A 24,104-nucleotide genomic window follows, 5' to 3' on the forward strand; every position below is an offset into this window, starting at 1 on the left:
ATTTTCTGGCAGCTGGGGAGAAAATGCAGCTTGTCCCTTCCCTTTTCCACATTGTATTCTGTCTTTTCAGTTTCTTTGTAGATTTTCCTGTCAGATCCTTTCTGATTCCTGAAGATCTACTTCCCTTTTTTTTTTCTTCCCTAAGTTGTTTTATTTTCCAATGTCTGGAATTTGAATCTCAGAGAGGCTAAATTGTTGTTGCTTATGGCTCTGCCATTTTCCTGGAAGTCTTGTTGGGTTATAGTTTTCTAAAATAGTAAGGTAATCATGAAAAGAATATAATATATGAGGTTATTAACCACATTATCTAATTTTCAATTTCTTTGTTTGCTTACCCAGATCTTTTAAAAATTAAAGACCCCTGAGAAATCTATAAGAATGTATGCATACCCAGGGAAACTCCAGTGGAATTAAGCTTTGTAGATGTAAAAAGAGGGATATAAGGAAGTGCAAACTTCTATTCGGGGCTCTTGAGACTGACAGGAGTCATTAAAAAGCCACTTTTTGCTCCTAAAAAGAAAAAAAAAAGAATGTACACACAACATTCTTTCCTTAAAACAGTATATGTTCCACCTCAAGAGCTCAGCGCTATATTTAATCTGGCTTTACTTTGAACTAATGACTGTCCAAGATCATGAACATCTGATGCAAGAAATCCATAGCCTTGGTGACTGCTTAACTATCTTTTCTGAACAGTGCCTGTAGGGTTCTATGTAATTTCTAGTCATCTCATAAAGCTGAAAAGAGAATGAACCAAACCAGGAAGACCTTTGAGTAGTTAGACTTAGTTTTCCTTCTTGGATTAAATTTTCTGCAATCTTTTCCTTAGAGGGGAAATCGATGGAGGAAAATAGACTCTAGATGATCTGAGAGATCATGCTGAAGGTAGGATTCATTTACTAACATAACAAGTCCCTGCCTTGTTTTTAGTAGTAGGCAGTAGACTTTTCTTCCACAAATCGAATGCCAGGTACTGAGCACTACCCAGTAATTTGGTTTTGGTTCCTATGTGGTTGTCCAGAATTCTTGTGAGGTTATTAAATTTGTTGTAACATTTTTTGTGTGACTCATTAAGCAAGATGTGTCACAGCTGGGCATGGTAGTACATGTCTGTAATCCTACCTACTGAGGAAGCTGAAGCAGGAGGATCAAAAATTTGAGGCTAGCCGGGGATTTAGCTCAGTGGCTCCACTGCCTGCCTTGCAAGCACAAGGTCCTGAGTTCGATCCCTGGTACCAAAAAAAAAAAAAAAAAAAAAAAGATGTGAAAAATTTGAGGCTAGCTTGACAAATTAATGAGACTCTGTCTCAAAATTTTTTAAAAAAGAAAATGGGCTGGGGATGTAGCTTAGTGGGGTTGGCTCTCTTATTACTGGAAAAAAAAAGATTTTAAATATCCTCTGTAGATCTAAAGCCAGAAAGGGGTAGATTTCTTTATAAGATATGTGAAGCCTTCACATACATACCATTTTCTATTTCTTTTCTAATATCTATCTGTGAATATTTGGGTACAAAACTGTCTCCCAGGAAAGGTTCCAGAATATTCTTTTGGCAGAGAGAAGAGTCTATTTTTTTGTTTGTTTGTTTTCAGAAGCAGAGTCTCACTATGTAGTTCAGACTGGCCTTGATTTCACTATGTAGCCCAGGCTGGCCTAGAACTCATACTGATCCTCCTCCTCAGTGCTAGGATCCTGAATGCTAAGATTACAGGTATGCACTATCATACCCATGCTGGAATCTTCTTTTCTAGGGACAGTATAATGGATGAGTAAGATGTTTGTAAGATTATTGGCTATGACATGCTGTGATGTTTTTCAACATACCAAAAAAAAAAAAAAGACTTTAGAGTTGAATCTAGTTACCTAAGAAAACCACCTGATTTATTCCAAGGAATAATACCATGGGAAGCTAGATGATTTCCAAATGAAAATGTACACAAACCCAACCTTTGACTGCTTTGACTGTATCATGAGTAATTTGTAGCTAGATATTAGACTAATATCATGAAGTAATTAGGGATGCAAAAAGCAATATTAAAAACAGAGGCCCTAATAATAATACTGAGATAACAGTGAAAGACAGACTTAAACTAGCAGAAGAGGAATGAAGTTGGCTAGGAAGCAAAGAAAAAAGAATGCAGATTGCATGTCACAGTGTGTGAATGTGTTTCCAGGATTTGCCTTGGCAGCTGCCATGTCTTTTATAGGCATCTAATTGGACTGAAGTTCCTGTGTCTTAAGTCTCCACTGATGATTGTTCCTGAGACTACTAACACTGGGCTTTCCAGTAAAATGATCTTATAGACATCTGAAGATGGTTTATTTCTCTTTCATTCAGAATTATAAATCTCAGACTTTCACTGCTATGGTAGCTCCTGCCAGAACCTGACAGGATCCTTTTCTTCAGGGTTCAAAGTCTATCTTTCTCTAATCTTCCTTTCAGAAGACTGGGTCTCTAAAGGCTGGTAACTAGATGTCCCCTAAAGCCTCACAAACTCATAGATAGGGCTTTTGGGAGCTATATAGATCTAGGCCATGTGATTTGGAATTAAGGGTGTGTGGTACTAAATTAGTCTACTGATTGGAATTCATGTAGTTCTGGGTGGCACCACCCAGAAGGCAGGTATCCTGGATAGGATAAAAGGGAAAGGGAGGCTTGCTGCTGCTGCTCATTTTTTCTCCTCCTTCTCCTTGCTATGCCATGGACTGTTTCTGCTATACATTGCCCTTCTGCCCTGCCTCCCTGTTTTGGAACCAGATGACTATGGACTGAAACCTCTACAAACTATGAGCTAACTTTCTTTAACTTTGGTGTTGGGTATCTTTTTTCAGCAATGAGAAAAGTAACCAAGACACTAGGTTTTAGGTTATGAGAGGATATTAAGGAAAGGTTGATGTTAAGATTGGTTGCATGATATGAATTTCCTGTATGTTTAGCCATATCTGTTTCCAGTATGTGGAGTCTAGAATTGGATTATAGTCCTAGATGAATGAGCTGATCTATTATTGTAGAGGGCCTGGCAGTGGGGAGTTGATGAATCCCAAAAGAGTTGTTCTATTGTCATTAATATAAAAATTTTCTGCAAGAGTCAAAATAGAAAATATTTTGAATTTACCTGGCCATATAGTTTCTGTAGCAGCTATTCAACCCTGCCATACCAAAGCAGCTACAGACAATAGATAAACAAATTGGCTGAGTGTGATCCAGTGAAATCTGTTTTTTAAAAAAACAATCAATGAGCTGAATTTGGCTGAAGGGGCCAATTTTGTGCAACTTTATCTTAGATTTCTTTGGCTTCTTGTTTGTTTTCAGGTTTCTGATGTGCATTATGTATTAGGGTGGGAGACTATAAGCAAATAGCCATTGAGAAGATCTATACACACATATAAAGTTTTATGCTGTTATATTTAGATGTGTGATAAACATAACTTTTATTTTCTAAGATACCATGGATGTTCAACTATTCATTCTATAAAGCCTGCTATGTGACAAGTCCTAAAGACGCAAAGACAAGGCACCAAAAGAGCTTTCTTGCCATAGGTGATTATAATGAATAATCATACGGCACAACACAATATAATGAAAAACAATGTTTCTTGTAGTCAGGGTTTGCAAGGGAATAGATTTAATATAGGACACATAATTTATAGGATTATTTTACAATATTCACCCAAAAAGTCAAATGCAGAGGAGTACAAGAGATCTGTCCATGTGCCAGAGACCTGAGGAATCCAGCCAAGGGCCTGGACCACATGGCAATGTCCTTCACAAGTCTAGCTGAAAGCCTACAGCCCAAGCCAATGTCCCATGGAAGTCTGTATCAAGGATCTGCACTGGCATGGCCCAAAGGCCAGTGGTGAAAGCTAGAAAGTCTGTACTGGTGGGGTGAAGAATCTGTGCTATCAGGCTGAGGGATCTGCACTGGAGCCAGGAAGCGATGCTCATGGCAAAGACCAGAGCTCCCCTGATGAGAACAGCAGCCATGTCCAACAACAGTGAGGACTTGAGCTCCTCCTCTGATGAGAACAGTTGATTTTATACCAGGAAAACCAGCTGTGACAAGCTTCTCAAGGAAAATCAACAGGATACAATCTGCCCCTCCAGTTCTCTTTTTATGCCGGTGGGAACAATTCTCAGGTGGTTCTTCCACACCCAGAACCAGACTGACTCATTCAGCTTTGTGTTCCAAGTTGACCATTAGTTAATGCACTACAATGCTATTTTTTAAAAAATTGTAAATAAAGTGAATGCAAGACACAGGAAGGGTTTGCATGTGTGTGTGTGTGTGTGTGTGTGTGTGTGTGTGTGTGTGTGTGTGAGCAAGAGAAGTGTGGTCTTTCCCCCTTCCTTTTTTTCCTTTCTTAAAATGATAATATTGTGTTTTGGAGGCTTACCTTCAAATACCTTTCGATAGTTATTGCGGGTACATTGCAAGCCACAGGAGTTATTAAAGCACATTCATCTATTGAAAAACATTGACAACATACCTAGGTGATTTAAAGATGAAAAAGAATTGTTTCAGGTAGGGCTTTTTGTACATAGAGGGGAAATGAAGAAAATGTTTTCAACACCTTTATAAAGTCTCAAATCTCAGAAACTCCCACACTTCCGTAGAATTTCAGTTTGAACTGGACAGCTCTGTGCATTAGGATGTAAATTTTACATTACTGCCCTGTTTCATGGGAATGGCCTATTAGATGGCGTCTTTGTAGGGTGGGGAAAGCTAACTCTGGGTAGAACAAAGCCAGAGAAACCTGGCATTTACAAGGTGTCAAGAAAGAGTTTGCTTTTTAAGAAAGGTAAAGAATTCAGCTGAAAATATGCATACTTAGGAATGCTGAACATATTGGATCTTTCTAAGAGGCTACATTTCTCTATGAACAGTAGGTAAAAAGGGAGGTGTCCCAGCCTGCATGTTCTGACAGAGATCTGGCTGTGAAATGGAGTAGCCAGACTAAACATAGAGCCGTCATACCAATGAGGCAAACAAACCAAGGACTGCCTGCTGGGTTGGTCACTGTTTTACTAATAAATAATTTTTTGTATTTTACTACCCTGCCTGTGGCAGTGGTTGTCTTGCTTTGAGTCTTTATAATATTAAACTAATGTAGGATTTGTATGTCTAAGATAAAATTTAATATATATCAGATATTAAAGTTACTTGCTGGGCAATAATTTCACTAATTTATTATGTATGCATTGTATAATTTCTTTGTGCTTATTTGTCATTCTTAGAGTCTTGTAAAACTGAGATTAGAGTGGAGTGAGTGAGACTCAGTTTAGACACAAAATTTAAGAGTTTAAAAAATTTCAGCAAACATATTGTCATGAAATATTTTTAAAAAAATCAAAATCAGTGCAAAAAATCCACAATAAACACTATGTCAAAATTTTAAATAAAGACAAGATCTGACCCTGCACTTAAATAATTCCTCCTTACTTGATTTTAATCCCGGCTCTTGTTTCAAATCAACTTTACTTAAATAAGCAACTAGCCAAAGGGTCCATAATTTATTAATTAAAAAAACATTGTGTTAGGCTATTATTTATCTTGATTAATTCTTGTCTTAGTCTGTTTCATATTGTTATAACAGAATACCACAGTATGAGTAAACTGTACAGAAATTTATTGGCTTGTGGTTCTGTAGCCTGGCATGTAGTGAGGGCCTTGTTGTATCCTCCTATGGTAGAGGAAAAGAGGATGGTAGAGGAAAAGAGGATGGTAGAGGGAAAGAGCAAGATAGGGCAAATATTTGTTTTTAACAAGCCCACTCCCATGATTGTGACACATCCATTCATGAAGGCATTGTCTCTATGACCTAGTCATCTCTTGAAGGTCCCATCTCTCAATGCTGCATTGAGGATAAGTGTCCAACTTATCCAGTGTGTCCAGTGTGAACTTTGAGGTACACATTCAAACCAGAAATGTGGAATATCTACTGAGGAAATCTGCAGAGTATGAGTAGACCCAGCCCAAGAGAGAGGCTGTGTGGGATGCAACCAGCAAGGCCAGAGAAGTGGGGCTGCCCAAGCTCTTTGGAACTCACATTTTACCACCATGTGCCCCAGATACCAGATGTAGATCTACAGGATTTAATGTTTGCCTTGCATTTAGTCTTGTTTTGTTTCAAATCTTTTCTGTCCTCTGTGGTTCCATTTTGCTTCCATTTTGGAATGTGCCATTGTGCCTTGGGATGATGTAAATTATTTTAATTTTTTTTTATTACTTAAATTCTTTTATTGGTACATTTTAGGTATACAACACATTTACATTTCTCATTGGGAACTTGTATCTTTACATGATGCATCTTGGTTCTTATTTTTTCCCCATTTCTAGTCCTCCCTTCACACCCTCCCCCCTTCCCTATTTACAAAGACTTTGTTTCCATTTTATCCATTTTTCATCATCTTTCCTTTCCCGTCTTTCCTTTCCCACTGCCACTACAACTACTGCTTTGGACCTTTTCTTCCTATTTTGCATTATCGATTATTCATTCTAATCATTGGTACATTTTAGGTATACAATATAATGATATTCATCATTGGAAATTTGCACCTTTACATAATCTCTCTTGGTTCTTATTTTTCACCCTTGCCCAGCCCTCCCTTCAACCCCTCCAGTCCTCCCTGTTTACAAAGATTTTGTTTCCATTTTTCCATTTTCTCATATTAATTCAATTCCCTTCTTTCCTTTCCCCTACTTCTCCCACTTTGCCTTCCCCTTTGCCCCATTTCTTCCTATTTCAGATTATCTAATATACCTTTTAGTCCTCATTTACACTTTCAGTTTCTCACACTAGAGAAACTATTTAGTATTTATACGTGTGTCCTATTTATTTCACTTAAGAGTATCGCCTCAATGTGCATCCATTTAGCTATAAATGTCTCTAATTTCTCATTTTTATGGCTGAATAGTACTCCATTTCATTAAAAAACCACATTTTCTTGATCCAGTCTCCAGTTGATGGGCATTTGGGCTGTTTCCAAGTTTTAGCTATTACAAACTGTGCTGCTATGAACATGGGTGCACATATATCACTGTGGTATGATTCTTTTAATTCTTTGGGGAAGATACCCAGCAGGGGAATAGCTGGGTCAAATGGTACTTGCAGTCCTAGTTCTTTGAGGTATCTCCATACTGATTTCCACAGTGGTTGCACCAGTCTACACTCCCACCAGCAGTGGAGCAGGGTTCCTCTTTCCCCACAGCCCCACCAGCATTTGTTATTGGTTGATTTCATGACAGCAGCCAATCTTTCTGGAGTGAGGTGGAATCTCAGCATTGTTTTCATTTGCATCTCTCAAATGACCAGTGATGTTGAACATTTTTTCATGTATGTATTTGCTATTTCTACTTCTTTGTGTGAGAAATGTCTGTTCATTTCAGATGCCCATTTTTGGATTGGGTCTTTAAATTTGGGAGGTCTGATCATTTTAAGTTCTTTATAGATTCGAGATAGTAGACCTTTGTCTGAGGAAGAGCAGGTGAAGATTTTTTCCCACATTGTGGCTTGTCTCTTCACATTTCTGGTGATTTCTCCTGCTGTGTAGAAGCTTTTTAATAAGAAGAGATCCCACTTGTTGATGGTTTGTGCTAGTTCACAGGCAACTGAGGTTTTGTTCATAAAATCTTTTCCTACACCGATGTCTTCAAGAGTTCTACCTAACCTCTGTTCCAGTCAGTTGAGTGTTTCTATTTTAATATTTAGATCTTAAATCCATTTCAATTTTAGTTTAGTGGTGAGAGATATAGGTCTAGTTTTAGTCTTTGGCAAGTTGAAACTCAATTTTTCCAGCACCATTTATTAAAGAGGCTATCTTTCCTCCAGTGAGGGTGTTTGGCTCCTTTATCGAAGATGAGATGGCTGAGTGTGTCTGGCGCTGTTTCTGCATCTTCTAATCTGTTCCACTGGTCCTCAGTTCTGTTTCTTTGCCAGTACCATGCTGTTTTTAATCACAGTAGCTTTGTAGCATAGATGCAGGTTGGGAATTGTGATACACCCTGCCATGTCTCTGTTACCTAGAATTGCTTTTGCTATTCTGGGTCTTTTCTTGTAACAAATGAATTTTTGGGTTGTTTTCTTGAGGTCTGTGAAGTATGCTGCTGGGATTTCAATTGGAATTGCATTAAATCTATGTAGCAGTTTTAGAATTATGGCCGTTTTCACTATATTGATCCTTGCTACCCCAGAGCAGGGGATGTCTGTCCATTTTCTGATATCTCTTCAATCTCTCTTTTCAGAGTGTAATAGTCTTCAGAGAAGAGGTCTTTGGTTTCTTTCTTTAGATTGATTCCTAGGAATTTCAGTTTTTTGGATGCTATTGTGAAAGGAATTATTTGCCCTATTTCTCTCTCAGTGAGTCTGTCATTCATGTAGAGGAAAGCTATTGAGTGTTGACCTTGTAACCAGCTACTTGACTGAATTTGGTTGTTAAGTCTAGAAGACTTTTGGTGGAGTTCTTGGGGTCTTCTGTATAGAGTATCATGTCATCTGCAAATAATGACAATTTGACTTCTTCACTTCCTATCTTTATTCCTTTTATTTCTTTCTCTTGTCTAATTGCCGTGGCTAATGTTTCCAGAACTATATTGAACAAGAGTGGTGATAGTGGACATCCTTGTGTTGTTCCTGATTTTAGTGTGAAGGATTTCAGATTTTGACCATTTAGTATGATACTGGCTGTTGGTTTTTCATAGATGGCTTTTATCAGTTTGAGGTAAAGACCATCTATTCCAGTGTTTTGTAGGGTTTTTATCATAAATACATGTTGGATTTTGTCAAATGCTTTTTCTGCGTCTATGGAGATGATCATATGGTTTTTGTCCTTGGCTCTATTGATATAGTGTATTACATTGATTGATTTGCATATGTTGAACCATCCCTGCATCCCTGGGATGAATCCCACTTGATCAGGGTGTATGATCTTCTTGATGATCTTCTGCATTCTATTTGCCAGGATCTGATTAAGGATTTTTGCAGCTATGTTCACTAGTGAGAATGGCCTATAGTTCTCCTTTTTGGTTGGGTTTTTGTCTGCTTTGGGGATCGAGGTGATGCTTGCTTCCAGGAATGAATTTGAGAGTATTGCTTCCCTTTCCATTTCATTGAAGAGTTTAAACAGTAGTGGCAGTAGTTCTTCTCTAAATGTCTTGCAGAATTCAGCAGTGAAGCCAACAGGGCCCGGGATTTTCTTAGTTGATAATTTTTTCATAGCGTTTTCAGTTTCATTGGTTGATATTGAGTTGTTCAGAATTTTTAGGTCTTCTTCGTTCAACTTTGGTAATTCATATGTATCTAGGAATCTGTCCATTTCTTCTGTGTTTTCCATTTTATTAGAGTACAGGTTCTCAAAGTAGGTATTGATGATCCTCTGGATTTCTGCTGGATCTGTTTTGGCTTCACATTTTTCATTCTTAATTGCATGGATTTGAGCCCTTTCTTTCCTTTTTTTTGATAGGGTTGGCTAAAGGTTTATCGATTTGTTTATTCTTTCAAAAAACCAGCTCTTCAATTCATTGATTTTTTGTATCATTCTCTTAGTCTGCATTGCACTGAATTCTGCTCGGATCTTTATAATTTCCTTTTTGTACTAGATTTGGATTTGTTAGGCTCTTCTTTTTCTAGGAGCTTGAGGTTCTGCATTAGATTATTTAAGTGAGTTCTCTTTCTTGTCCTAATATGGGCATTCACTACTATGAATTTCCCACGTAGAACTGCTTTCATTGTGTCCCACAGATTCCTGTATGTTGTACTGACATTATCATTTACTTGCAGAAACTGTCTAATTTCTTCTTTAATTTCCTCTGTGACCCATTGGTTGTTCAGGAGAGTGTTATTCAATTTCCATGTGTTTGTGGGTGTTCTGCAGTTTCTTATGTTACTGATCTCCAATTTTATTGCACTACAGTCTGATAATATACAGGGGATAACTTGAATTCTTTTACATTTACTTAGATTTGCCCTGTGAGCTAGTATGTGATCTATTTTGGAGAATGACCCCTGTGCAGCTGAAAAGAATGTGTATTGTGATTTTGTGGGGTGGAACACTCTGTAAACATCTTTTAAGTCCATTTGTTCAATATCTTGGTTCAGTTCTATAATTTCATTGTTAATTTTTTTCCTAGATGATCTATCTATTTGTGATAGAGGGGTGTTGAGGTCCCCTACTACAATTATTGTATTGTTTATTTGGTTTTTCATGTCCATTAATATTTGTTTTGTATAGTTGGGGGCATTTGTACTTGGTGCATATATATTTAGGATTGTCATCTGTTTCTCTCAGATTGTTCCCTTCACAAGGATGTAGTGACCATCTTTGTCTCTCTTAATTAGTTTTGGTTTAAAATCTACTTTGTCTGCAAATAAGATTGCTAACCCTGCTTTTTTCTGGGTTCCTATCGCATGGAGAACTGTTTTCCATCCTTTTACTTTCATTCTATGAATTTCTTTTTGAGTTAGGTGTGTTTCTTGTATGCAGCATATTGCTGGGTTTTGCTTCTTAATCCATTCTGTCAGTCTGTTTCTTTTGATTGGCGAATTGAGGCCATTAACATTGATAGTTATAATTGAAAGATATTGACTCATTCTTGCTATGATGTTTTATTGTTGTTGGCTCTTTTCTTATTTTTCCCCCTTTCCCTTTAGTGCCTTACCTTGCATGGTGTCTTCTCTCTGTTGGCCCTCATGGAGTTGTGACATTCATTGTCTTTTTCTAGAATATTGCATAAAGTTGTTTGGAGTGCTGGTTTGGTGTTCATGAAATTTCTCAGGTGTTCTTTGTTGTGAAAGTATCTAATTTTCCCATCGATTCTGAAAGATAATTTTGCCAGATACAACAGTCTAGGTTGGAAGTTATTTTCTTTTAGGGCTTGAAATACTTCACTCCAGGCTCTCCTTGATTTGAGGGTTTGTGTTGAGAAATCTGCCGTGATTCTGATGGGCTTTCCTTTGTAGGTGATTTGTTTCTTTTCTCTAACTGCTTATGGAATTTTTGTTTTTCTGTTGGGTTTCTGGGATCTTGACTATTATATGTCTATGTGTAGATTTTTTTGATCGTGCCTGGGTGGAGTTCTATATGCCTCACTTATCTGTGTGTCCAATTCTCTACCTCTGTCTGGGAAGTTTTCTACTATTACATCTGTGAACAGGTTTTTTATGTCAATTGTACTTTCTCCTGTTTTTTGTGGACTCCTATGAGTCTTATGTTATTCTTCCTTGCATCATCTAGCAGCTGTTGGATTGATTTCTCATGGTCCCTTACTATCTTTAAGAAATCTCTGTTTTCATGGTCCTTAACTATGATCCTGTCTCCTATATCTGATATTCTGTCTTCAGATTCTCTTAGTCTGCTCTGCATGCTTTCAATGGAGTTTTTAATCTCCTGAATATCTGTTTGAATCTGTTTCATGGATTCCATTTCTTTCTTACGTTGGGTGATCATGATTTCCATTTCTTTCTTATGCTGGGCATTCCTGGCTTTCAGCATGTTTCTGATCTCATCTGTTTTCTTATCTGTTTCTTCTCTAGAGCCTTTAATCATGTCTTTCACTCTACTCACCATCTCTGTATTTATCTGGGAGATTATTTCTGCTTTGAATTTTTCTAGAGCCTCATGTATCTGCTTTGTTACTTCCTGTGCTATCAGTTCAGGGTGTCCAGGTTGTTTGATTATCAGATTTTTCCACCTCATTTCTCCCAGAATTTCCTGTTTGTGGCATGGAAGCCTGCGTTTGTGCCTTGCTTAAATGTCTTCTCATTTTTGTTTTTGGTACTGTCCTTGGTTTATTTCCTGGGTTGATATTTCAAAATTGCTTAATGTAGGTATCTTTGTTGCTTGTGTTTAAAACCCTTGTGGAATGATTGCTTTTCAGAGGTGTCTTCCAGATATGGCTTGTGTTTAGGTTTTGAGGCTCTAATGACTCAGAGACTATTTTATTTTCCTTATACCAGGAAGGAAAACTGATTAGGTCTATCACAACATGTTAGGCCAAATATTACAATCAGCAATACCATAGCTTCAAGCGCAGCTTAGAAAATGACAATTTGTGGTAGTTATTAATCTATCACATTTAACTATGTGAAGTATAATCCCCTGTGCCTCTGTAGTGAAGGACCAGGTAGCAGAAGAGCTGTAAGGCGGGGGAGGGGAGATATGGAATTGGGCCTTTCATGCGCCCTGGCGGCCAAGCGGAGCGCTGGATGGAGGCAGGGCTCCAAGCCGCTCCTGGGACCTCACCCACCCTGCCATGAGCAGGAACAGCAACACAGCTGAGGAGCTTCACTCCGCCTGGCTGACCAGTGAAGAGCCATGGATGAAGGCAGGGCTCCAAGCCGCACCAGGGACCTCACTGTGGTGTGGGCTGGACCAGGAACCTTTAATCAATTTTCAAAGGAAGCAAAAAGATTCTTTCCTTGTGGAATCATATTTATGTGGTCAGCATAAGTTTAATCCTTTGACTTACTTTTCTACTAATCCTATGATACATAACAGACTCATAATTCAATTAATTGTGTGCACTGTGTGTACTAACTTATTTAAGGAAAATGAGCTATTATCATCATCCACAAGTTTTTTTTTGTTTTTTTTTTGGTACCGGGGATTGAACTCGGGTCCTTAGCTTGCAAGGCAGGTGGTGGATCCACTGAGCTAAGTTCCTGGCCCTCCCACAAGTATTTATGAGGTGTCTAAAAGTGCAAGATGAACAGACTTTTACTTCTAGGAACTTAGAACTAAAATAAAAAAAGAAAGATGACATCTGAAAAAAGATAAGCAGTCAATAAGTAATCATGAAAGACACATAGAGGATGCAATGGAAACTAGATAATCACTTCACAGTTCATTAATAAATACCTACTGGAGGGAGGAAAAGGAAAGAAAATGTTGTGAGTACCAACTGTTTTTTTTTTTTTGGTACCAGGGATCGAACTCGGGTCCTTCTGCTTGCCAGGCACGGGGCGGAACTACTGAGCTAAATCCCTGGCCCACTGAGTACCAACTCTTGCCAGGCACTGTAATAAATAGCTTATATTCTGTCAACTATGGTAAAGTGGAGGGCACCAAGTGGAAACATACAGTAGAAATACGTGCACAGGAGGAAGGAGGCTGGCTTTCCTTCAGGAGAAAAATGCATGAGAAATAGGATGAAGGTCAGTGGGAAGGTTTTTAAGGAATGGTTTTGGACAGTTGGTTAAAAGCAGGGGTAATGTGATTAGGTAAGCTAATGTGTGCTCAGTTTTTTAAGGAGGAGATAGAGGAGACCAGAAATGGTTTTGACCAGAAAGCGACCTGCCCAGAGCAGTACATGGCAGACAGAGTAGACTAAGCTTGGGGACAGTGGAACACTTTGAGATGTAAGGACAGGCAAAGCTGGCCCACTATGAAGGCAGCCCTCTGACTTTGTAAGACTCTGTGTAAGTAGGTTTTATTAGGATACTGATGAGTTGTAGTGATTTTCATACATATAATAATAATATCAATAATTCAGAACCAAAATATTTTCTCTGGTTTGCTGCCCATCTGGAAGCCCCTGATTGTGTAAAATAAATGTTGAATAAATACAGTGTTAAATGTTTAGAATATACTAATGCTTAGGGTCAGTTTGTAACCTTCCTCTTCTCTTCAGTTTTTTGAAAGAAGTAGGATTTGGGGAGGTTTTTAAGGGAGGAAGAGTGAAACTGGGGACAACTTTGAGACAGTGAAGCATTGCGTCAGGTTTTCAGTCCATGTAAGCTCTTCCTTGCCCACTGCAGTCACATCTGGCCCTTCTATCCCACTCAGTCCAGGCTTTGAGAGCCCTTTATAAGAACTTCTTTTCTTTTTATTTGTCTTACATACCTTGCGGCATTTCATACTATTGTTCACCTCCTCTCATCTGTCCAGCCACACTTCCCTCCTTTGTATGTCTGGATCATCTTTATCATCCTACTTCCTAACAGGAGACTTAGTTATCAGCCTTCAGTGATTCACCAATGATAAAGAGTTTAAGCCTTTAAGAATCCCTAAATTTGCAAAGACCTCTAAAGCATGTAATTTTCTAAAATACAGTTTTTGTATTGACAGAAGCCTTTGCCTCAGATTAACAAATTGATGACTTCCATAGATGGAACTCTGTGATCTTTAGGGCACTAGGCTCCATAAGGACAATAAGTGTTCCTTAAGTTCCATTGATCATTAATGAGGACATGGACTCTGTTTTATGTATTCCTAGTTGTATCTCCCAAGATTTAGCCCAGATATATACAAGGGGTAATCAAAATATGTTAAAAATTTAAAAAATTATTACAGTAAAAGACACATTGCCATTAATCCCCCTCAAAATAACCCTCTCCCCAACACATTTAACCCATTGTTCTTGCCACCTTCTGAAGTGGTTCTGAAAGTTCTCTTTGAGGACTGTCTTTGAGAGGTGTGTTCAAAAATGTGGTCAGTGCTGCTGCTGAGTGCCATCCAATGGAAAGGCAGGCTTGAAAAATATTACTATGTGCCCTCATCCACCTTTTTTTTTAACTGAATCTGGCATCATGCAACTTCTGGCTCTTCCTCAAACTCAAAATAACCATGGAAGATAAACATTTTGAATTGATTTAGAACACGGGGGTAGCCATGACAGTGCAACTAAAAACACTCATGAAAGAGAACTTCCAGAACCGCTTCAGAAAGTGGCAAGAATGATGGGATAAGTGTGTTTGAAATGAATGGGGGATATTTTGAGGAAGATTAATGGCAATGTGTCTTTTACTGTAGTAATTTTTTTAAAATTTAAAGACACACCATAGTTTTCAGTCATACTGTTTATTAAGAACTCAGTATACTTTTGCTTGTGAATGGATCAAATACTTGTGGACCTGTTCAACAGCATGTATTTTACTTACTGTTTCATCTTAGGAATATAACATTCTTAGATATTCTTGCTTATCAACATTTTTTTTTTGTTTTTTGTTTTTTTTGGTACCAGGGATTGAGCTCGGGACCTTGCGCCTGAGAGGTAGGCGATGGAACCACTGAGCTAAATCCCTGGCCCTTTTGTTTTTGTTTATAAAATATCATGCTATGAACATTACTCAGCTGAGGAGGAATAGGGGACCACACAGCTGTGCCAAGAGGTGCCTGCTAGGCTGGAGGCTAGGCTCATAGGCCAGTGAACTTTTTAAAACTCAGCAAAATTTCAAATCACCATGTGTCTTGAACCTTCAAGTTTATTCATAAATTGTTCAGACCACGAAATTTAACTCTATTCTTTGTACACTAAATGCACCCTGTTCACATTTTCTCTCCTGGCAAAATTACTGGTTGTGACTCTCACTTGTGTACCTTAAATTTCTACCTGTAACACTATCTTTCTTGTGAATCCAGCCCTGTATCTGATCACAGCGGGATATTTGCTTTGGTTTGCCAAGCTTAGCCCCTGAGGATGGTAGTATAATTACGCTATGGTACAGGGAGATAGGAGAACTGGGGATACAATGTCTCTATAGCATAATATCCTAGAGGGGCCATTAACGATTTAAGTGAATTTGGACAATCACTTACCTTGCCAGGTTTTCTGAGAAGCCAGGAAGATTCCCTACAATACTGTATTCTAACCAACCTGCTGAAAGAGTTCTGCACTCTGTGAAGTGTTTTGAATTGCTCTGTGGTTTTGGCCTCTCCTGACCCAATGTAATAGTCAAATGAAGTGTGCCTGAAACTTTGGCCCTGGAAGAATCAAGTGAAACTGCGATGCGTCTCAGCTTTACAAACCCAGTGCTGCTGCTGGATGACTTCATATTTTACTTCTCTTCAACTCAGGCCTCTTGAGAGATTTAGCCTAGTTAGAATAATACTAACCTCACGCAAGTAAAGGAGAAATTAGAACCAACTTCTCTCCTTTGTAAGCCTACAAAGAAACAGTGTCAGGGCTTCTCTGGAGAAGTATGAAGTTAATGTAAGATATGCTCAGATATGGGTGAAATTTAAGAGAATCTGAGGGCTTAAGTGTTTCCTTGAAGAATTTCTTTTTGACAATTGTGTGCCTTGAGCTGACTTACGGATCCCTTACAAGAACAGACATTGGGGAGATTTTGGGACATGAAGGGGATGGTACCAAACTGGGAGACAGAATATTTGTTTTCTTAGTGAAGTACATGCTGCAGAAAGACAGGTTCCAGTCAAGCTTCTTCCTTTTATGTTCGGAGGGAAAAGCAATACTCCAGATTCATGGTCTTTGACAGAACATTTTTCTAGGGTGGTCAAAAGGGATTTATACTATTTGTTGTAAAATATCATAGTGTATTTTTATAAGGACAACCAGAGTGGGGATGGTATTCCTAGGTGCCACCTGGTTTTCACACTTGCACTGAAGTAAAATTTAATTGAATTTTCGAAGGCAGGAAAATATTCTGTTGCCTGGAAATATAGCATAAAGGATTGCTGCAAACTTGTTCTGGGTTTTTCTTGAAAACTTTAAAAGAGAATTTTCTGCCAATTTTCTGGCAGAAGCAGAGGAGATAGCAGTATTGCCAATGGTTTTGATTACGAATTGTCTATATGACATCAATAAATATAAGGAACACTAGGTCTGATGGGCACTGAACTGGCCTAAAATGCTAATAAAAATTATAAGAGGAGGGGATAAACCTTAAATTTTAGATATTTTTCTTATAATACATATGGAAAGACTATTATTTCTCACTATTTTAGTGTTAAAATTACAATAACTGGAGAAGAATATGTTCTCTTCAAAGTGCCAATAAAAATTGAAAATGTCATTTTCCAGTGCAATTCAGCCTGAAATCAACCTGTTTTATGGTAATTATGGGCTCTGGCACCAGAACACAGCAGAGCTTTAGAAAGACTGAATGAGTGATTGAGTCCAACCTCCTTAAATGTGAAACGTATGAAATGATTTGTGTGAAGTAAAAGCCACAGAGCTCTAACACCCTCCTTGCCCTGGACTATGCATCAGGCTTCATTAATGAAGTGGGGCAGTCATACAGGAGTGAGGGAGGGAGTGAGAAAAACATTTTCAAAACAATAGGAATAATGTGATGTTGGGAAAACACCTAACGTGGTGTAAGAGAAGTTTCCCAGAAAGGTATAAACTGTAAGAAAGAGATGATGAGGCCCAAAGTAAGTCAAAAGTGCCTTTCATTGGCAAGATTCTGGTATCACTATAAAAGGAAAACCATATATATTTCTCTCAACCATTAAGGTGTCAGGCCCAAGGACCCAGTAGTGCATCATCTTCTATGTGCCACACGGCAGTTATCAGGAGGTGGCTACTCCAGCCAAGAGAGACACGCTGATTCTTCTCACTTCCGTTCCTTCCATGGTAACCTGAGCCTCTTGTCAGGTGTCCTGGCACAAGTGTTGTTTAGATTGGTTTTAAGTCTGTTGAATGGGGTAAAAAGTAAAAGTATTTAAACGTTACAGTATTTAGGTGTCCCATATTATAGGCCCAAATGGTAACAGTGGCTGAATTTTCTTTTTTCTTTTGTTTTATTCATTAAGTTTATCGGTACATTTTAGGTACACAATTTGATGACATTCATCATTGAGAATTTGTACTTTACATGATATATTTTGATTCTTTTTTTCCCCCTCAATTCCCCTGCCCTCCCATCAACCCCTTCAACCCTCCTACTTTGTTTCCATTTTTTCCTATTCTCATATTTATTCCTTTCTTTTCCTTCCTTTCCCCTACCCTTCCCACTTTCCCTTCCCCTTTGGACTTTTACTTCCTATTGCACATTGTGTATTATATATTTTGATCCTTATTTACACTTTTGGTTTCTCACTCCTGAGAAACAATTTGGTATTTACCCATGTGTGTTCTGTTTATTTCACTTAAGAATATGGCCTCAATGTTCATCCATTCAGCTATAAGTGTATCTAGTTTCCTCATTCTTTATGGCTGAGTAGTACTCCATTTTATCAAAAACCCACATCTTCTTTATCCAGTCTCCAGTTGATGGGCACTTGGGCTGTTTCCATGAATTTTCTTAATCAAAAATTTAAATGGTACCATAACCAGTAAAGATATCAAACTACACTTGATCTTAGCCAAAAGGCTGAGAAGAGATTAAAGATATCAAACTAATAGGTAAAAATTCTTCCTCAAAATCCACAAGACCAGATTTTTTAAACTGAAATTCTTTTAAACACTTAAGTTATTCTAAGACATATAAAAAGGAGGGGGAATTCAGTTACTTATTTTATGTGTATAGCATAACACTGATACAAAAGCTTGACAAAAAGAGTATAATTGATTAATATCATCCATAAATATAGATGCAGCATTTTAAACAAAATATTATTTAACCAAATACAACAAAGCATTTGAAAACCATCCGGCCCAGGTTGAGATTTTTCTCCATGACCAGGTGAAGTTTAGCATCAGAAAGTCATTACTGTAATGATTTTACTCTATATGAACCAATTAAAGAGAAAATGCACGTAATCATTTCAATAAGGAAAAGGCATTTAATAAAATTCATCATCCAACTTTTGCAAAAACTCTTTGGAATTGGGAGTTGAAGGTATATTATTAATAAAAGTTATTCAGTGGGAAGAAACTGTACAAAAGATAATATTAAGTGGTGAAATATTGAAAACATCTTCAATGTTATTGGGAATAAAGCAAAAATGAGGGAGTTTTGACATTTTTCTGTAACCTTAGTTTACCAAGGGAAGAAAATGAGAAACATTTTATTAAGATAAGGAGGAAAGAAAACCACCATGATTTGAAAATGATTTGTTTGTACTGTAGGAAAATTTCAAAGATCTACAGTTAATGATTAGAATGTATAAGAAAGCATTTCAAGATTTCTGAATAAAATCAATTTAAAAACAAACTGTTTATCTATAAACCAACAACAAGTGATTAACAAAGTGAAACCTAAAATGTCACTAAAAGTAATGTGAAAAATATCAAGCACTTAGAAATGTCTTACAACCTTCAAGAAAGATCTCTATGGAAAAATTATATTGAAAGACATACAAAAATCTTAATAAAATGAGACATTTATTGTATTCAAGGATTGGAAGAATCATATATATTTATTTTGACAAGTTGATTTTAATATTTATATAGAAATGCCAAAGACCAGAATAGCTAAGATTTTTTGATGAAAAATAATTTGTGGTAATTTGCTGTAATAGATATGAAACATACTAAAAAACTATAGCAGTTGAGTTAGCTTGGTAATAGTCATAGAAATGAACAAGTAGACCAGGGGATAGAAAAAAACCCCCTAGGAATAGACACATACATGTATGGATACTTGATTTATGATAGCAATGGAATGGCTACCCAGTAGGGAAAGGATCTATTTTTTATAATTGTATTGGGAAGATTGGTTATCAATATGAAAAAAATGAAATCCAGATACTACCTCATACCACACCCAAAAATTAGTCCCAGGTAGATTGAAAATCTTAACCTTTAAATTGTAAAATAAAATATAGGTGATATCTTTTCTTTTTTTTTTCTGAAATGATTTTTGTGGGCATAGAATCCTAGGTTAGGTTGGTCTTTTCTTTCAGAATTTTGAGTCTCTCTAATAAAATGGAAAACACAGAAGAAATGGACAGATTCCTATATATGTATGAATTACCAAAGTTAAATGAAGAAGATATAGAAATTACAAACACCCCAATTACAATGAGTGAAATTAAAACTGTAATAAAAAATTGACCAACAAAGAAAAGCCCAGGTCCTGATGGCTTCACTGCTGAATTCTACAAGACAATTAAAGAAGAACTATTTCCATTACTCTTTAAACTCATCAAGGAAATTGAAAGGGAAGCAAGGCTTCCAAATTCATTCCTGGAAGCAAGTGTTACTTTGATTCCAAAACCAGGGAATGACCCAATGCAAAAAGAGACCTAGAGACCAATCTCCCTAATGAACATAGATGCAAAAATCCTCAACAAGATACTGGCAAACAGAATACAGAGGGTCATCAAGATCATACACCCTGACCAAGTCGGATTTATCCCAGTGATGCAAGGATGGTTCAACATTCATAAATCAATAAATGTGATACACTATATTAACAGAGTCAAGGACAAAAACCATATGATCATTTCAGTAGATGCAGAAAAGGCATTTGACAAAATCTAAAACCCATTCATGATAAAAACGCCACAGAAAATTGGAATAGAAGGTTTTTTCTCAACCTGATTAAGGCTATTTATGAAAAACCAATAGCCAACATCACACTAAATGGTCAAAAACTGAAAACTTTCATGCTAAAATCAGGAACAAAACAAGGATGTCCACTATCACCACTCCTGTTCAATATTGTTCTGGAAACATTAGCCACAGCAATTAGAAAAGAGAAAGAAATAAAAGGAATAAAGATAGGAAAGGAAGAAGTTAAACTGTCATTATTTGCTGATGACATGATACTTTACAGAGAAGACCCAAAAGACTCTGTCAAACATCTTCTAGACCTAACTGACAGATTCAGTAGAGTAGCTGAATATAAAGTCAACACTTAAAAAACAATAGCCTTCTTATACACAAATAGCAGACTCATTGAGAGAGAAATTAGGGAAACAATTCCTTTTACAATAGCATCCAACAAAATGAAATATCTAGGAATCAACCTAACAAAGAAAGCAAAAGACCTCTACACTGAAAACTACAGCTCTCTGAAAAAGGAGATTGAGGAGGATATAAGAAAATGGAAAGACATCCCTTGTTCCTGGGTAGGAAGAACCTATATAGTGAAAATGGCCCTACTTCCAAAACTACTATATAGATTTAATGCAATGCTGATTGAAATTCCAACAATATACTTCACAGAACTAGAGAAAACAATCCAAAAATTCATTTGGAATCAGAAGAGACCTAGAATAGCAAAAGCAATTCTAGGCAACAGAGACATGACTGAGGGTATCACAATCCCCGACTTGAAACTATACTACAAAGCTACTGTGATAAAAAAAACAGCATGGTACTGGCAAAGAAACAGACCCGAGGATCAGTGGAATAGATTAGAAGATGCAGAAACAACTCCAGACATACTAAGCCACCTCATCTTAGACAAAGAAGCCAACCACCCTCACTGGAGGAAAGATAGCCTCTTTAATAAATGGTGCTGGAAAAACTGGATTTCAACCTGCCAAAGATTAAAACTAGACCCATACCTCTCACCATGCACTAAACTAAGATTGAAGTAGATTAAAGAGCTAAATATCAAGACAGAAACACTAAACTTGCTGGAAAATAAGTTAGGTAGAACTCTTGAAGACATTGGCATAGGAAAAGACTTTATAAACAAAACTTCAGTAGCACGGGAGCTAGCACAAAGAATCAACAACTGGGATCTCATCTTATTAAAAAGCTTCTGCACTGCAAGAGAAACCACCAACAGAGCTAAGAGACAACCTACAATGTGGGAAAAAATTTTTAGCAGCTGTACCTCAGACAAAGGTCTACTATCGAGAATATATAAAGAACTGAAAAAACTCAGACCCCCCCAAATTCAAAGACCCAATTCAAAAATGGACATCTGAAATGAACAGTCATTTCTCAGACAAAGAAGTTAAAGCAGCAAATAAATATATAAAAAAAAGTTCAACATCACTGGTCATTGGAGAGATGCAGATGAAAACAACATTGAGATTCCACCTCACCCCAGAAAGAATGGCTGCTATGAAGAAATCAACTAATAACACATGCTGGTGGGGGTGTGGAGAGAAAGGAACCCTTTTCCATTGTTGGTGGGAGTGTAGATTGTTGCAACCACTGTGGAAATCAGTATGGAAATACCTCAAAGAACTAGGACTAGAGGTCCCATTTGACCCAGCTATTCCCCTGCTGGGTATCTCCCCCAAAGAATTAAAAGAATCATACCACAGTGATATATGTGCACCCATGTTCATAGCCACAGTTTGTGATAGTTAAAGCTTGGAAACTGCCCAAGTGCCCATCAACTGGAAACTGGATAAAGAAGATGTGGTTATTTTCTTATAAAATGGAGTACTACTCAGCCATAAAGAATGAGAAACTAGAGACATTTATAGCTAAATGGATGCATATTGAGGCCATACTCTTAAGTGAAATAAATAGGACACACATGTGTAAATACTGAATAGTTTCTCTGGTGTGAGAAACTGAAAGTGTAAATAAGGATTAAAATGAGTAATTCATGACTTGAAATAGGAAAATGTCCAAAGGTGTAGAGGTGGTGGGAGGGGAAGGGGAAAGGGAAGAAGGGAAAGGAAAAATTATGAGAAAAGGAAAAAAAATGGAAATGAAATCTATGTAAATAGGGAAGGGTGGAGGGGTTGAAGGGTGCACAGGTAATGGGGAAAAAATAAGAACTAAGATACATCATATACAGGTACAAGCACCCAATGATAAATGTAAACATATTGTCTACCTAAAATGTACCAATAAAAGAATTTAAAAAAAAATAATTTTGAGTCTATTATATTGTGTCTGTTAAGAATTCAGTTTTCATCCTAATTTTTTTATTCTGAAGACTCTCTCCTTTGTTTTAAAGTTTTCCTACTTGTTTTGGCTTTTAGGAGTTTAGTATGTTGCATCCTGGTTGCATACACTTTTTGTATTAGCCTTCCTTTTTTCAATTCTCTAATTTCCATTTGATTCTTTTCAAAATTTCCAATTTACTTCTGAAACTTTTAATTGTCTGCTTTTCTACAGAAAAGTAAGCATACTTATTTTAAAACGTGCCTTGGTCTCATCCTTGTATATGATAATTTTCATATAACTACCTTTGGACTCCTCCCCCTCTTGATACATGCTTAATAGATACCTATGTTTTCCTTTGAGAGTCAATTTATGAAGTTTAGGGCTAGTGTTTCAGCAAGTCTTTTTTTTTTTTTGGTACTGGGGATCAAACTTGGATCCTTGTGCTTGCGCAGCAGGCAGCGAAGCCACTGAGCTAAATCCCTAGTCCTGAGCAAGTCTTAAAATGTGGTTCTAATCAATTTAACTTCTTGAATCTGTGCATCCTTAAACATTTTATATTGGCTCATTAAGTAGATTTAAAGGCAGCTCCTCAAAGCTATTGCTGCAGAGACTGTTTTCTGTGTTTACATTTTGGAAGGATTCATTGCATTCAGAATTTGGTACCTGGGCTTCTCACCCAATTTAAAGTATTCATTGTGAATAATTTCATTCCTGTGCCTGAAATTATAAATTAATGTCAACTAATGAAAAAAGATAAGGCATGTGGCTGACATTTTGAATATAAGAACTTCCTGTGGGTCTGATTCTTTATCCTGTTTTTTCTGTTGGTAGTCATTCGTATGTCTTGTCTCCTTGTGTGTTTTAAAAAATTGCTCACTGGGGCGTTGTACTTGTAAAATTATTTGTAGAAACATTTCTAGCCAAGGATAATGCTTTCTCCTAAAAGTGTTTTTATTTCATTCTCCTAGGCATACAGAGCCTCTAGTAGTCTAAGATCACCTAAGTTCATTTATGGAATTTGAAATTATTTGAAGGTTAACTTAAGTCCATCTGAGGTCCTGTTAATTTCTGATCCATCTTCTTAGGCTCCAGCTTGCCAGCATCCCAGTTAACAAGAAGGCCATTCAGTGGAATCCATGTCCCTTTGATCACTATGCATTTGAATATCTGTCCTTTTAGACTGCATACTGTCAGAAACAGTCTCATCTCAATATTCTGATCATTTATTTTAAGTATCTCTGACTACAGTTTTTTACTTATTATTATGTACATCACATACTTGTCTTAAAACACCTTTTACCAATTATGACACTCACACACACATTCTTTTGGAAATTTCTTTGTATTATTTGATAAATTTGGGGATTTAAGTTGACTAGTGCTCTTCAAATTTGTCACTTTTGGCATTTGTAATTTCTTATTGATTATAAGAGCTCTTTTTATTTTTTTTTGGTACTGGGTATGGAGCTCTGGACCTTGAGCTTGCAAGGCAGGAATGGGCACCACTGAGCTAAATCCCCAGCCCCTTATAAGAGCTCTTTTTGTGTTATGGAGGAAGAAGGATTTTGGTTTTTTAAAATATAAATTAGCTTATACCAAGCATGTTAACCTGCAATTTGCTTTTCTTTTTAAAATAATAGTACATACACCTCTATAATCGTAATTAACATAGTTTATTA

At 37.1% G+C, this 24,104-nt stretch overlaps 1 protein-coding gene and 1 pseudogene across 6 annotated transcripts in view; one reads left to right on the top strand and one right to left on the bottom strand.

Moving 5' to 3' along the window:
* LOC110343973 (uncharacterized) overlaps positions 1–24,104 on the top strand; it is a 228,800-nt gene that overhangs the window by 109,231 nt on the left and 95,465 nt on the right. The window lies entirely within an intron of this gene.
* Positions 17,958–18,061, bottom strand: LOC147823395 (U2 spliceosomal RNA; annotated as a pseudogene).

This window comes from Heterocephalus glaber, unplaced genomic scaffold, assembly GCF_053883595.1.
Source record: "Heterocephalus glaber isolate CG9 unplaced genomic scaffold, H.glaber_assembly_v1.0 deba00001586, whole genome shotgun sequence".
Lineage (NCBI taxonomy): Eukaryota > Metazoa > Chordata > Mammalia > Rodentia > Bathyergidae > Heterocephalus > Heterocephalus glaber.